General features: G+C 40.0%; 1 protein-coding gene across 3 annotated transcripts in view; it reads right to left on the bottom strand.

Annotated features, from left to right (window-relative positions):
* The window catches only part of YWHAE (tyrosine 3-monooxygenase/tryptophan 5-monooxygenase activation protein epsilon), a 57,310-nt gene that overhangs the window by 41,672 nt on the left and 749 nt on the right, over positions 1-14,889 (bottom strand). The window contains exon 2 of one of the 3 annotated variants that reach the window (XM_037880216.2): positions 12,828-12,909. The exons of the other annotated variants lie outside the window; for them this stretch is intronic. The gene's annotated coding sequence lies outside the window, so the exon portion shown is untranslated. The remainder of the gene's footprint in view (positions 1-12,827; positions 12,910-14,889) is intronic. 3 annotated transcript variants of the gene reach the window in all.

Here is a 14,889-nt window from a genome sequence, read left to right as displayed (position 1 = left end):
GTAAAACAGAGGTTTATTAGATGACAGGAACATGGTCTAAAACAGAGCTTGCAGGTGCAGAGAACAGGACCCCTCAGCTGGGTCCATTTTGGGGGGCAGTGAGCCAGACAACCACGTCTGCCCTTCACTCCATGTCCCAGCCAGCCCCAAACTGAAAGACACACTCCAGCCCCTCCTCCTCTGGGCTTTGTTCCTTTCCCCGGCCAGGAGGTCACCTGACTCCTTTGTTCTCCAACCCTTTAGCTCTCACCTTGCAGGGCGGAAGGGCCCAGGCCATCAGTTGCCAGGAAACAGGGTGTCGGCCATTCTCTGTGTCCAGACCCCTGCACACACCTGCCCTCTAGGGCTCTGCAATGATCATACACCCTTCTCCCACCCCCTAGATACTTAAGAACTGCATAGGGGAAACTGAGGCACCCCCACAATATTCGGAGGAAACATTAAGAACAGTCCCACTTCGTCACAACCTGTTTACAACATCCATTGTTGAAAGCAACAAAACATTTTCCATCAATATTTATTATTACAGGTTATTGTAACAACTTATGAACTTGCACATACTTTTTACAATTGAGCTTACAATTAGGGTACATTTGTAGGCTCAAATATCACAACAGGTTCCACAAACAGCCTCATTCACTACATAACCCTGATTCGTTCCCTGAGCACCATCTATCCTGTGCACTTAATGAGAAAGAAAAGGAGTACTTGTGGCACCTTAGAGACTAACCAGTTTATTTGAGCATGAGCTTTCGTGAGCTACAGCTCACTTCATCGGATGCATAGATGAAGTGAGCTGTAGCTCACGAAAGCTCATGCTCAAATAAACTGGTTAGTCTCTAAGGTGCCACAAGTACTCCTTTTCTTTTTACGAATACAGACTAACACGGCTGTTACTCTGAAACCTGTCTTAATGAGAAAGGATTCTAAGGAAAAACAGAACGTAATCATAAATTAACTACTGCACCACAACACTTATGCACAAGAGGGCCAAATTAAGGTTGCACAGAAAATTCTTACATTTTCTAGCTTTTGATTGCTTGACTTTGCAATCAAAGATCTTTTAATTCAGGGCGGTTTTTTAAATGTAATTTCTTGCTTTAAAAAAAAAACAAAAAACAAATTCCATCACGTGGAACCATACTCCTTCCCATGCAGGTCTATATCAAGGTTAGTACCCTTACAGCCACAGCCCAGACAGTTAACAGGGTAACTGGTAACAGGAATAGACTTATCTTGTATATGGACTTCAGTCACGATGGTTATGTCTACACTGCAATTAGACACCTGCCACTGGCCTGTACAGACTCAGGACTGCGGGGCTTGGGCAAAGGGGCTGTTTAGTTGCAGTTTAGACCTCCAGGTTCAGGCTGAGACACCTTACAGGGTCCTAAAGCCCAGGCTCTAGCCCAAACCTGAACATCTACACCACAATTAAAGCATCACCTTAGCCAGGTGCCACAGGCCAGTCATGGGTGTCTATCTGCAGCATAAATATAATCTAATAGGAGGATAAGACACTTAGCAGTGAAACCCAGTGGCAATCTGCCAACAGCAGAGGACTGTTGGGACTCAAGAGTCCCGGGTTCTAAATCTAGGTTCTGCAGAGAACCATGTTCTAGTGGCTAGACTTCTGCTGTCTCCTGCAGATGCCCCTCCCCCCACCTACCTGATCCCCAGCCTGTTCCATCCTGTCTCCATACCCCTGCTCCCATTGCCGCTGCTGCCACCAACAGCCTGCCCCAGTGCTAACCTCCCCACCTCACCTCTCTACAGTCAAGCAAGTCAGACTACCTACTCATTCTCCATGCCAACTGGTCACCAGCTAGGGGAGCACAAACCATAGCAGCGTATCTCCTTGTGGTCAGTTACCAGAGTGGCTCTCTGGGGCCAGGAGGAGCAATTTTAGGAACCAGGCCTTTGCAGCCCCAAGCTGGAACATGCTCAGTTGCTCTGTAAGGATGATCCAGTCTGCATGCAGAAATTATGTTGGTACAGCACATGCTCAGTGGAGACAGAATCCTTGGGAGACTAATGCTGCCAGTCCCTAAAAAACCCTCTACTAAGAGCATATGCACTGAGATTTTCAGAGACTTACAATTTAACCAAATTGGGGCAGATTTTCACCTGGATAGCAGACATGTTCCTAGTAGTAAGGTGACCCCCCCCGGTCAAATTTCAAATCCCCACTTGAAAGCATGGAGCAACTAGTGTTTTTTAATTAAAACATTTTAAGAATTTAACATAGGGGTCACAGAAAAATATACTGTTTTTCCTTTCTCAGAAATAGCTTAACCATTTTGTTGAAACTTCATCTAGTATGGAACATTTTGGTCCAAACAGCTGAAGTTGACCAAATCATAAGCAACTAAAAACAGGGTCTTTCAAACAAACATTTTACAACCTTAACTCGTGGCAGTACTACCAAACTATGATTAGAATATGTATTTTTTGTAGCTTGTGTGATAGGTTCTATAAATTATTTTGCTTTTGATTAAAGAATGGCTTTAACTCTGACCAAACAACTGATTTTTAAGCTTGTAAAAAAAGACACCTTAAAATATTTCTATGTTCATTTTTAGGTAGAATAATCTAATATGCCCTAATATTTCTGACCAGTATAGGTACATATCGACTAAGCAAGGCATTCTGCCTTCCAGAACACTGGGTCTTGTGGTCAGAGAACATGACTGGGGTTCTGCCCTGCATTCTAATCCCAGCTCTGCCATAAACTTGCTGTGTGATCTTGGGCAAAGTTAGCTAACATTGTTGAGTCTCAGTTTCCTTATCTGTAAAATGGAAATGCTACCTTACACCTCATAAGTGTGATGAAACTTAATTTTTAAAATATGGCTTTTAAGATCCTCAGATGGGAGGAACTAGAGAAATGTAAAGTATACATAAGTGAAACTGTTTCGCAACCTTAGCTAGTGCACATACCTGTGACAGCTGTGGGGCTCCCTTGCTTTACAACACTTCAGCCAATTTAGCAATAAGATTTGTCAGCTGTTCACTGATATGGTATTGTCACCCATTTTCTGCACTTTATCTATTATTACGTATCGATACTGACAATCAAGCTGCTATCCCCAGGCTAGATCAGCATCAACTTGGTTCTGTCCTAGCAAGTTTTCTTCAGAGTCTTGGGGGGCCAAAAGAAACTGACAAAGGCATATAGGAGAGCTCCTTCCTCCAATTCAAAAGAATGGCATTCAATACACAATTCAGGTCTGTCTGTTCTTGAGCATGACCCCACATTTGCCAGTTGTGAGAAATAAGATTATGGCCAGAGTTGATCCCACATGACGAATAACTGATGTGCCACTAAAGGTTTTATTAGCTACTAACCCTAACCCCATACTTTTCCAATGGGATCAACTACAGTGCTTTTTAGCACAGTTAGGTGAAAAGCGAACAGGGTCTTAACATTGAACCTATCCCACAAACTGTCTCCCGACAGAGATTAATAACCCTCTCCCTATCTATCCAGTTGTTAAGAATCTGCACAGAAAGCCAAGAGGTGTTAAAGCACGTGCCATTATAGGCATATCCCCATTTCATGATTTCCAGGACCCATCCATATGAAGAAATGACATATCATACCAAAATAAGTTGGGACAAATTAAACAGAAAGAACTGGTTTTATCAGTCCTGCTGCAGGTTCTCTTACCTTCAAATCTGTTGCCTGGATGCAGCTCTGCCTGACAGACTGCTAAAGGGAATTATGACATTTTGTTCTCTGATAGAGGACAGACTGATTTTCAGAGTGCTTCTGTGAATAACTGCTATAAAAAAAAAACTTCTTTACTCTGTTTTCAGTTTCCCCAGGAACTCATCCATCTTTGGACTGAAGAGGTTTGAAAACCCTTGAAAGGGAGATCAGAAACCTTTGCATGGGCCATGAAGGACAAATTCAAATTCTTAAGCCAAATGGGTCTTCATAAAAGCCATGGCCAAAGCATAAGAAGCTTGGTACAGTTTGGTCCTTCATAAGATGCCCCCAGCATATGCCTTGACACCACCTCCTGACCTACTCCAAGAGGGGTTCACTAACTCTCTTCCCCCAGAATGAGTATGGCCCAGGAAGCACCCTTGTTCCACAAAGTTAAAAGGGTCATGACCACTCAGTAACTGGTCACATTCAGAGTCTGGTATGCAGAGGAATAGCCTTGTGCCCCATTATATCCAACTGTTTTGATTCAGTTGAGGATAAATCAAACCTGGATTACCTGATGGTAGTGGAAGCTACCAAGAACAAAATTCTGGTAAGAGATCAAACCCTTCCTTGGAAACTTGTACAAAGGGTATAAACGTCACCAGCCCCCAAATTTCCTTCAGTTCCTAACTCCAAGCACATCCTTTGAATCTCAAATGCAGAGGTGGAGGGGAAAGGGACGAGAAAGACAATTCCTTTAGGCTCTCCAAAATTTTAAACTATTAATACTGCTTAGACAACTGGTCACCTACTGGTAAGTTTCTGTGATTTTACAAATATAGATGCGTCTTACCAAGAGAAATAAAGATTTAACAACCCAGCAACCAGATTAAGCAGTTTCTGGTCTGGGTGAAAAACCTGATCTTTATAGCTGATACAAATGGTCTGGGTGGGGGGGGGATTTTTTTCCCTTCAATGTGGCTAAAACTGAGAAGTGTACATGGGTGAACCCAAGTTGGCATAACCAGAATTCCTCGCTCCTCCCACCCCCTGGGGTTCTAATCCTGCCAGATTTTTGTAAAATGACTATGTCCTGTTGAAGCTATTCCACTTGAGTTAAATATCTGAAGAGTCATTGGTCCAGAGAGAGAATTATTCTCCTGCCTAGTGGTTAGTAAACCCACTTCAGAGAGTCAGAGACCCAGGATCTAGTCCACCCCACTCCAAGGACTCTATACAAAGTGGAACAGCTTCAAAAGGAGAGAATGGGAGAGAATCCCACACCAGAATATCCCATAGCTCAGTGGCTGGGGGAAATTACTTAGTCCCTAACAGGTTACAGCAGATAAAACCTAGACTGCTCCCCAAACTAAAGAAAAAAGTCCTTTAGACTGTCAATGAATTCTGCAAATTCAAAAGGTCCAAATCTATTATATTAGCAGCAAATGTGAACGGTTCAGCTGCAGCCTTACTAGAAATATGAAGGTTCAGAAAAAAACAAACTTTCAGAAAAAAATTACCCACCTCCCATAAGACCCACTATGGAAAAGTTGGGAATTTTGGAAAAAATTGCAAAGCAATTTATGAAATATTCTCTCAGAATTAACAGTGAAAAAATTTAGGGTAATGTTTAAAATAATGTTATTGCTGTCCTTCAGAATGCCTTCTATTAACAACTTATTTAAAATTAATAAAATGTTTCTCTAGACATGAGTTTCTTCTGGGTCCCAAAGCCCCATTATTGTGTCAGGTCAAGTCTATTAATATACTATTTCTGAACCCAAAAGATTAACTTTCATTTTAGTTTACAATATTGATGATTTCTACTGTCAATATTTTGTATTTCACACACACACCCCCCATTGTCAACAGCAAAAAAATACACCTAAGTACCTTAGTGTGCAGCTGCAGCTCCATCCCTAACACTAGGTATATCTGTCATTATGAAATAAGTATAAATTTAGTTTTGATTCAAACATACAAATCAGTACTTATGTGCTAAGTAAACTATACATAATTCATTTTTAACTCTTAAAGAAGAAAAAAGTTAGTTGCGATAAGCAAGTAACTACTAAAGATATTTCTATTTTAAACAAAATTCCCATTTTTTCCCCTGGAAAAAAAAGGAAAAATGTTTTTTCCATGCCTTCAAAACTTCCAGAAATTGTGCACCCTAAGCCCTACAATCAATTATGTTTGTCATGACTGAAACGTTTAACAGGTACGCATATCATAAGAGCACATGCCACAATCTTCCACAACACAACTTTTTGCAAGCACAGAGGCATTAGTTCCTGTGTTCTGCCTACCTTAAATTCCCTCTCTGAAGTTTGCCAGCCTCCTCTTCCCGAAGAACCACCAAGGTTGGTTCAACATGGCAGCTTGGGTGCTACTTTAGAAGTTGCTCTATTCCAATGGTACATGAGAGCTGCATATGTAGTTTGCAACACACTTTGGGAATTTGAATGATGAATGGCATATTAATGTAAACTTATTTAATGAGACTAACATATCTGCAGACCAGCAAAAAGGTTTTTAATGTAGGACATTTAATTCCTTACCTTTTTTGTTATATATAAAGAGGCCTGAAAGGTTTACTTCAGCTTGTATTTCATTTTAGAAATTGCCAGGCCTGATCTACTCTTGTTTTGCAGGAGAACCTACTAGATGTCTTGTATTATTAGATCTCACACTTTAAATGGAGTACAGGGATATGAGGGAGGAGGGGATGGTCCTTTAACAAAGCATCTGTTCTCCAAAATGACAGTCACTTAAAGTGAAAAAGGTATTAGAAGAGCATACAAATAGTAACTAGAAGTTCTGTCTCTTAACTGATCAATTTTCACTATCTGCGCTCTGATGATATAATTTCACTAGTTCTCCACTCATCATATAATCTACAAAGTTTCACAGGAACTAAATGTCAAATGTAAAGAACAAGCAGAAATTAAAAACACCAAAGAAAAGAAAAGAAAATGTTTAAGTTGAAGTGACAGTATTCCCTATATTTAGATTGACCATCACTATCTGTTATAAAAAAAATTCTTGCATCTTTAAGAAAGAAAAAACAACCCTCAATGGTTTGTAGCAGCATTTTGAAATCTGGCAGGGTACTCCTGGGGTGAAGTGGTTCCTTTTTCTGACCTCATGAAAATCTGTTCAAATTTAGGAGAGTTATAGTGTTTAAAATTGTCAATGCCCATCTCCATTTCAAACAGCACAGCTTTCTTATGGATTCCTGACAAAAGCCTATTCACTATTCCATTACTATTATGCATGCATTATCCCAAGTTCTAACATAAGCAGTCCACACACAGGAGAATCTCTGGGTGGGACAGACACCTCCTAACCTTTTGACCTCTGGAAAGAGACACTGAAGGGAACCAGGATACCATAATTTCCAAATGGAGGGGGGAGGGTGAAACATACAGACCATAAACGAGATCAGGCACACAGGACATACCCAGTCTGTGTATAATCTCAGTTTTCATATTAAAAAACTCTTTCGAGTCCTTATGGCTAGAGATATTACCTTCCAAATATGAACCAAGCATAAACAATGCAGTGATGTCTGCCTGAGTCTGCAGACCGCTTGAAACAATGAGAGGGGCAACCTAACCCCTCCCCTATTAATCTTATTGGAATGTCAACTCTAGAACCCAATGATGAAAATACAGTGTCAAGATTAAGTATTGACTCGCTGATCATTTTAGCAGATGGAAGTAGGAGGTGGGAGGGAAGCCCATTGGGTTGGAATTGGAAGTTGCTGCAGAGAGAACAGGAGACGCAAAGATAAGGAAGGGTGAGCAAAACAGATAAAGGAGGGTGGGTAAGGAAGAGAAACAAAGGCCCAAAATAGTGATGGCCAAAAGGGGAGCAGAATTTTCCTCACTGAACGACAGACATGAGAGCTGGAAATCATATTTAGTTTTTCACAAAGATCTCTGTGCAAATCTCTAATGGGCATCCCTTGTGCAATGTGAGTAGACAATCCTGAATTTAAACTGTAGCCTATGGATAAACAAACATTTAGCCCTCTCCTCTGCATGAGTTTAACACCCCTGAACTAGGCTCACTACTGGTGTTAATTCTGTGTCCTTAATCTTTAAGATAGAGCAAAGCCTTAACAGGCTCCACAGATGGGAATAGAACCCATATCCAAATCTCAGTCACATACCCATACTGCCCCCACAAAGTTTATTATGTATTTGTTTGTGGCTATACTGTCTGTAAAATGGAGCTATAATTCTGCATATGTAACCGCTCTTTCAATGCACTGTATCCTTTTCCAATGGCTGGGCCACATATCTTCTCTGATAGCTAACTTATTTAGCCCTTTAGCTGTGGTATAGGTCTGTGCTGTAGTGTTGGGTGTTTACAGCTCAACAAATCCTGCTGCTGGTGCATGATGGCAGTTGGGGCTGTTAAAATTACAAAAGCAAGTTCTGTTATGTGCCATTTTTCTTTCAAGTATAGGAAGTTGAATACAAAATTACATTAAGCACTCAAGTCCCAGTCTGTTAAATGGGAATAAATACTCTGATATCTTGCAAGGGAATGGAGAAGAAATATTCACTAATGTTTGAGAGGCTCAGATTGGTGAGGACCACAGAACAGCCATGAATAAATTAATTGTATTTTCACTGTAGCATTTGGATACTGTACAGTGAAAAACGTATGGGGCTAACCACTGAACAAGGATTCAAGGAAATATTGAAGAGCTGCCTCATTCCCTGAGCACCATCCATCTTGTACAGAGACTGAGGCAACGATCCTGTGGAAAAAACAGTATGTGATCATGTAATTAAACAATTTTATCATAATGCGTATGCAGAAGGGAGCAGATTTAAGCTTGCATAGGCAACTGTAAATCTGGCATTTCCTAAGATTAGAGTACTTGACTGTACAAACTAAACATGCTTCCATAGTAGACTCTAACTTCACATGTAAACAGATTTTAAGGCCAGATTGGACCACTATTTTAGTCTAGTCAGAGTTCCTACATAACAAAGGCCACACAATCTCACTAGTGAGTCCTGCATCACAACCATAACTTCTGGGTAAGCTAGAGCATATTTTTTAGAAAGACATTTTGACTTAAAGACTTCAGGTGATAGCAAATTCACCCCCCACACATTGCTCCTTTGGTTAATTCCCTTCACTGTTACAAGATTTTCACCTAATTTCTAGTCTGAATTAGTCTAGTTTCAAGCTCCTGGTTATTATTATGCCTTTGTTTGCTAAATTAAAGAGCACGCTATCAAAAAAATCTTTTCCACATATAGGTACTTACAGACCAAAATCAAGTTACCTCTTAACCAGAAAAGGGCATTAGCCCATTTTACACAGAAAACACCAAAACTGCCATACCAGATCAGACTAGAAGTTCATCTAGGCCAGTCGTTCTCAACCAAGAGTCCGGGGCCCCCTGGGGGACTGCAAACAGATTTCAAGTGGTCTGCCAAGTAGATTCACTGCGGCCCAGGGCGGAAAGCCGAAGGCACACCAAGGGGGGCTGAAGCCCAGGGCCCCGAACCCTGCCACCTGGGGCTGAAATCGAAGCCTGAGCAACTTAGCTTTGCAGGGCCCCAGCCCTGCTTGCTACCCACTAATGCCGGGTCTGGCTTTTATATGCAGAAAAAAGTTTTTGTGGTACAGGTGGGCTGTGGAGTTTTTATAACATGTTGCAGGTGGAGGGGGGCTCAGAAAGAAAAAAAAGTTGAGAACCCCTGATCTAGCCATCTTGGAAAGTTCCCTAATTAAGGAAGAAAGTTTTTTCTGACCCCCCCCCTCCTTAATTAGGAATTAAGAACACATGACATAAGAACAGCCATACTGGGTCAGACCAAAGATCCATCTAGCCCAGTATCATGTCTTCCGACAGTGGCCAATGCCAGATGCCCCAGAGAGAATGAACAGAACAGGTAATCTGCAGCACTGATCCACGCCTCCGCCCCCCCCACATTCTCAGGTTCTGGCAAACAAAAGCTAGGGACACCATCCCTGCCCGTCCTGGCTAATAACCATTGATGGACCAATACTCCGCAAGCTTTAGTTCTTTTTTGAACTCTGTTATAGTCTTGGCCTTCACAACATCCTCTGGCAAAGAGTTCCACAGCTTGACTGTGCATTGTGTGAAGAACTTCTTTTTGGTTGTTTTAAACCTGCTGCCTATTAATTTCATTGGGTGACCCCCTAGTTCTTGTGTTATGAGTAAAAATTAACACTTCCTTATTGACTCCCTCCACACCAATCATGATTTAATAAACCTCTATCATATCCCCCCCAGTCTCTTTTCCAAGCTGAAAAGTCAGTCTTATTGATCTGTCCTCATATGGCAGCCGTTCCATACCTCTAATCATTTTTGTTGCTCTTTTCTGAACCTTTTCCAATTCCAATACATCTTTGAGATGGGACAGCCACATCTGCACTTAGTATTCAAGATGTGGGCTTACCATGGATTTATAGAGAGATAATATGACATTTTCTGTCTTATTATCTATCCCTTTCTTAATGGTTTCCAACACTGTTCACTTTTTTGATTGCCGCTGCACACTGAGTGGATGTTTTGAGAGAACTATCCACAATAACTCAAAGATCTCTTTCTTGAGTGGAAACAGCTAATTTAGACCCCATCATTTGATACCTACAGTTGGGATGTTTTCCAGTATGCATTACTTTGCATTTATCAACATTGATTTTCCATCTACCATTTTGTTACCCAGTCACCCAGTTTTGTGAGATCCTTATGTAACTCTTTGCAGTTTGCCTGGGACTTAACTATCTTGAGTAGTTTTGTATCATCTGCCAATTTTGCCACCTCACTGTTTACCCCTTTTTCCAGATCATTTATGAATATGTTGAATAGGACTGGTCCCAGTACAGACTCCTGGGGGATACCACTATTTACTTCTCTCCATTCTGAAAACTGACCATTTATTCCTACCTTATGTATCCTATCTTTTAACCAGTTACCGATCCGCAAGAGGACTTTCCCTCTTATCCCATGACAGCTTACTTTGCTTAAGACCCTTTAGCAAGGGACCTTCTCAAAGGCTTTCTGAAAATTTAAGTACACTATATCCACTGGATCCCCCTTGTCCACATGCTTGTTGACTCCCTCAAAGAATTCTAGTAGACTGGTGAGGCATGATTTCCCTTTACAAAAAAAAAAAAAAAAATGCTGACTTGTCCCCAAGAAATTATGTTCATCTGTGTGTCTAACAATTCTGTTCTGATTGTATTTTTTAAATGGACAACCTACCCTAAATTTTCAATTACTGAGGGACAATCTTCACTCATTGATATATTTTGCTTTCCACAACCAACTCTGTATAAGCTTTTCATGAGTGATATGCCCAAATAGTTGGATGCTAATATCTAAACTGTATTGTTAATTTTATTCACCTAAATTTGGGTTATTGCTGATTACACACTACATGTATCTTATGACTTTTAAAACAAACTTTGTATTTGTGGATAATCTAAGCGCTATACCCAGATTTACACTCTTTTCTTACCCTGTGTACTATAATTTTAACATTAGTTTTAACCAGTTTGCCCAGTACTAAAGTCAGGCTTACTGGCCTATAATTGCCAGGATCACCTCTGGAGCCCTTTTTTAACATTTGGCATCACATTAGCTATCCTCTAGTCATTTGGTACAGAAGCTGATTTAAATGATAGGTTACAAACCTCAGTTAATAGTTCTGCAATTTCACATTTGAGTGCCTTCAGAACTCTTGGTGAATACCATCTGGTCCTGGTGACTTATTACGGTTTAATTTATCAGTCTGTTTCAAAACCTCCTCTAATGACATCTCAATCTGGGACAGTTCTTCAGATCTGTCACCTAAAGGGATGGCTCAGGTTTGGGAATCTCCCTCACATCCTCAGCCGTGAAGACTGATGCAAAGAATTCATTTAGTTTCTCCGCAATGGCCTTATTATCCTTGAGTGCTCCTTTATCATCTCCATTGTCTAGTGTCCCCACTGGTTGTTTAGCAGGCTTCCTGCTTCTAATGTACTTAAAACAAAAAAAACTGCTATTACTTTGAGTCTTTGGCTAGCTGGTTTATACAGTAATGCATGAGAGTTTACTTTTTTTTTTTTAAATCTTGCTATTATATTTCTGTATAATGTTCTTACCCATATCCTACTAAGGTCTTTGCTTCAGTGATATTCTGTAATATTTATTACCTTCACAAGACATTTATGTTCAACCAATATGAACATTTAAGAATGGTCTTATTTAGTGTAACACAATAAAGCTTCAGTTTGATACACAACAAAACACAGTATGTAAAATGAAGAAACAGCATTAACAGACAAAGCAATCTCATTGCCTGAACAAGATGTCTCTAGTGCAATGACAATTAAAATTTAACAAAAACCTACAACCTATGATTTTAATCAATTCACCTTGATTTTGGCTAAGTCAGTCAGTTGGTCAGATCTCATTTACCAGTTGTTTCCCAAACAATGTTTTGTATCAACGATGTCATTTCAAGTAGGTTATTCTTTACTTTGAGGTAACAGCTTTAAACCAGTGAGATCTTCCAAGAATTGGCACGCTTTATGTTTTTTTAGTTACATTACAAGATGCATTATTTGGTAAGCGGTTTATAAAAACACCAGGAGAGAGCATCGTTTAATAGACAGGGCACAAGACTTGGGAGTCAGGAAACCTGGGGTCTCTTCCCAACTTTGACATCAACCTACTGTGTGATCTTGTACAAACCATTTCCAAATCCTTATACCTCGGTTTCCCCATCTGTAAAACTGAAATGATACATTTCAAGATCTATAGATAAAAAGTGCTATACAGATATCTAAATAGTTTAGAAGTCATTGCATTTGTCTTCACATCCTCATGACAAATCAAGATTATCTACTTATTTCATCATCTTTTTGCATTGTTGATACCATCACAATACTGGATATTGGAATGTAGGTGCATGTGCTCCCCACATATGCAATGATATGGCAAGGTAAGCACAGATAAACGCATTTCTAACAATAATTTTAACCTGACATTGTCCCTTTATTTTACAAAGCCATTCCAACAAATTGCTTTGGACTCTACAGAAAAATGCTGCATTCTAGCAAAGCCTGATTAACTGAAAATCTCATTACCAGCCATACCACTGTGTAATAATGCATAACCTTTCACCTCTTGAACTATCCAGTTTCTGCTTCCTTTTTCCTGAACAGACATTCACAGAGGCACAAAAAGGAGATGGGGAATCTTCTCACTAAAAGATCCAAAGATACAAATCCTACAAATTAATATTTTAATTATCAGGAGGGCTGGTTACTTTGCACTGCAGATGCCTATAGCAGAATTTGAAAAATTACCAGACACTAAGGGAAATGCCATGCAGATGCATACCTCTTCCTCAAAAAGCTATGGAGAAGGACGGAGAAATACCTACCAGAGTGCTTTTCACAGTCCCTGCTTGGGGCTCCAAATTGGGCCTGATCTACATGTAAGTTTTCACAGCACAGCTAGGTTGGTTAGGACCACGAAGGAGAAAAATTTTAAAAAATTTAAAAAAAGATCACACCCCTAACCAATATACCTATGCCAGCAAAAACCCTAGTGTTGATGTAGTTATACCAGCAAAAAGCGATTTGCCAATATATGCTGCATCTACACTATGATTTGCCAATATACCATTTAACCACAAGGCCTTATGTATCAGCTACTGTCTACAAAATAGCCAATATTTTTAAATCCCTCTACAGCTACTGCAAAGAAGAAATATTTTAATTCTGAATTATTCTAGCACAGTGGCTCTCAACCTTCCCAGATTACTGTACCCCTTTCAGGATTCTGATTTGTCTTGCGTACCGCCAAGTTTCACCTCACTTAAAAATGACTTGCTTACAAATTGAGACATCAAAGTGATCACTCTCCTTACAGTGTGCATAATAAACACCCATTTTTTCATGTTGTGTGTATATAAATCTCCTCACTGTATTTTCCACTGAATGCATCCGATGAAGTGAGCTGTAGCTCACGAAAGCTTATGCTCAAATAAATTGGTTAGTCTCTAAGGTGCCACAAGTACTCCTTTTCTTTTTGCGAATACAGACTAACATGGCTGCTACTCTGAAACCTATCAAAATACAAGTGTCACAGCACACTATTACTAAAAAAATTGCTTACACTCTCATTTTTACACAATTATAAATCAACTGGAATATAAATATTGTACTTACATTTCAGTGTATAGCATATAGAGCAGCATAAACAAGTCATTGTATGAAATATTAGTTTTTTACTGACTTTGTAAGTGCTTTTTATGTGGTCTGTTGTAAAACTAGGCAAATATCTACGTTGACGTAGACCCTGGAAAACCTCTGCGTACCCCCAAGAGTACACAGACCCCCACTTGAGAACCACTGTTCTAGCACGCCCCCAGCCTCATGGCTATTCCAAAGGAAAGCACTTCCTTGACTTATCACTTCTTATGGCTCCATTTTGTGTCCTCCCCCCGCCCCCACAATATATTCCTCCAGTGCTTGCATATATTGCTAATGGTAGTAGCTCCAGAGAGAACCTGACCTAGTTCCCTCCCCTTCTGAACAGCAGTAATGGTAGGAAAGATCCTGATCAATTTTTGTCTTGTCACTTGGGAAAGCTATGAGCAGCAACTAAGGCACCAGAATGGACTGCCTACCGATCAGAAAGCCTGTATTCTATAGGTTTGCACTACTTTCACGTTCAGTTTGTTTTCACTCACAAGTGACAAATCTAATTTAGTTTTAAATGAGAGGTAAGGGTTTAAAGTAAGCATGACAAACAGATTTTTCAAATCCCACCGATAGCATATATTACCTAAGTGTAGGTTCAGGAAGAATACCCTTAGTGTTCAGAAATATTTAACACCTTACAAATATTTAATCAGCATAACCCATGAACTTTAAAGAAAAAAATACAAGGCCTAGGAAAAACATTCTAAATTACAATAATTTTAAGCGTAAAATGAAAGACTAATAAGATTTACATTTACTTCAAGCAGGGAGAAGTACACTGTATTTAATAAACTCCATAGCCTATGCCAGGGGAGTAGAGAGGGTAAAAAAAAAAATCGATAACCTAAAAAGACACATCACTAAACTATGATGGGCAAAAAAGGGAGAGGCACCTTCGAGGGCCAGGTCTGGGAAGGAAGTGGAGAAGGTAAAGAAGGGCCCACTAAGGGCCAGGCACCCCGATCACAGATGGG

The sequence above is a fragment of the Chelonia mydas genome, chromosome 17, assembly GCF_015237465.2.
Source record: "Chelonia mydas isolate rCheMyd1 chromosome 17, rCheMyd1.pri.v2, whole genome shotgun sequence".
NCBI lineage: Eukaryota > Metazoa > Chordata > Testudines > Cheloniidae > Chelonia > Chelonia mydas.
The sequence above is the reverse complement of the archived record's forward strand: the minus strand, read 5'-3'. Positions and strand labels throughout refer to the sequence as shown.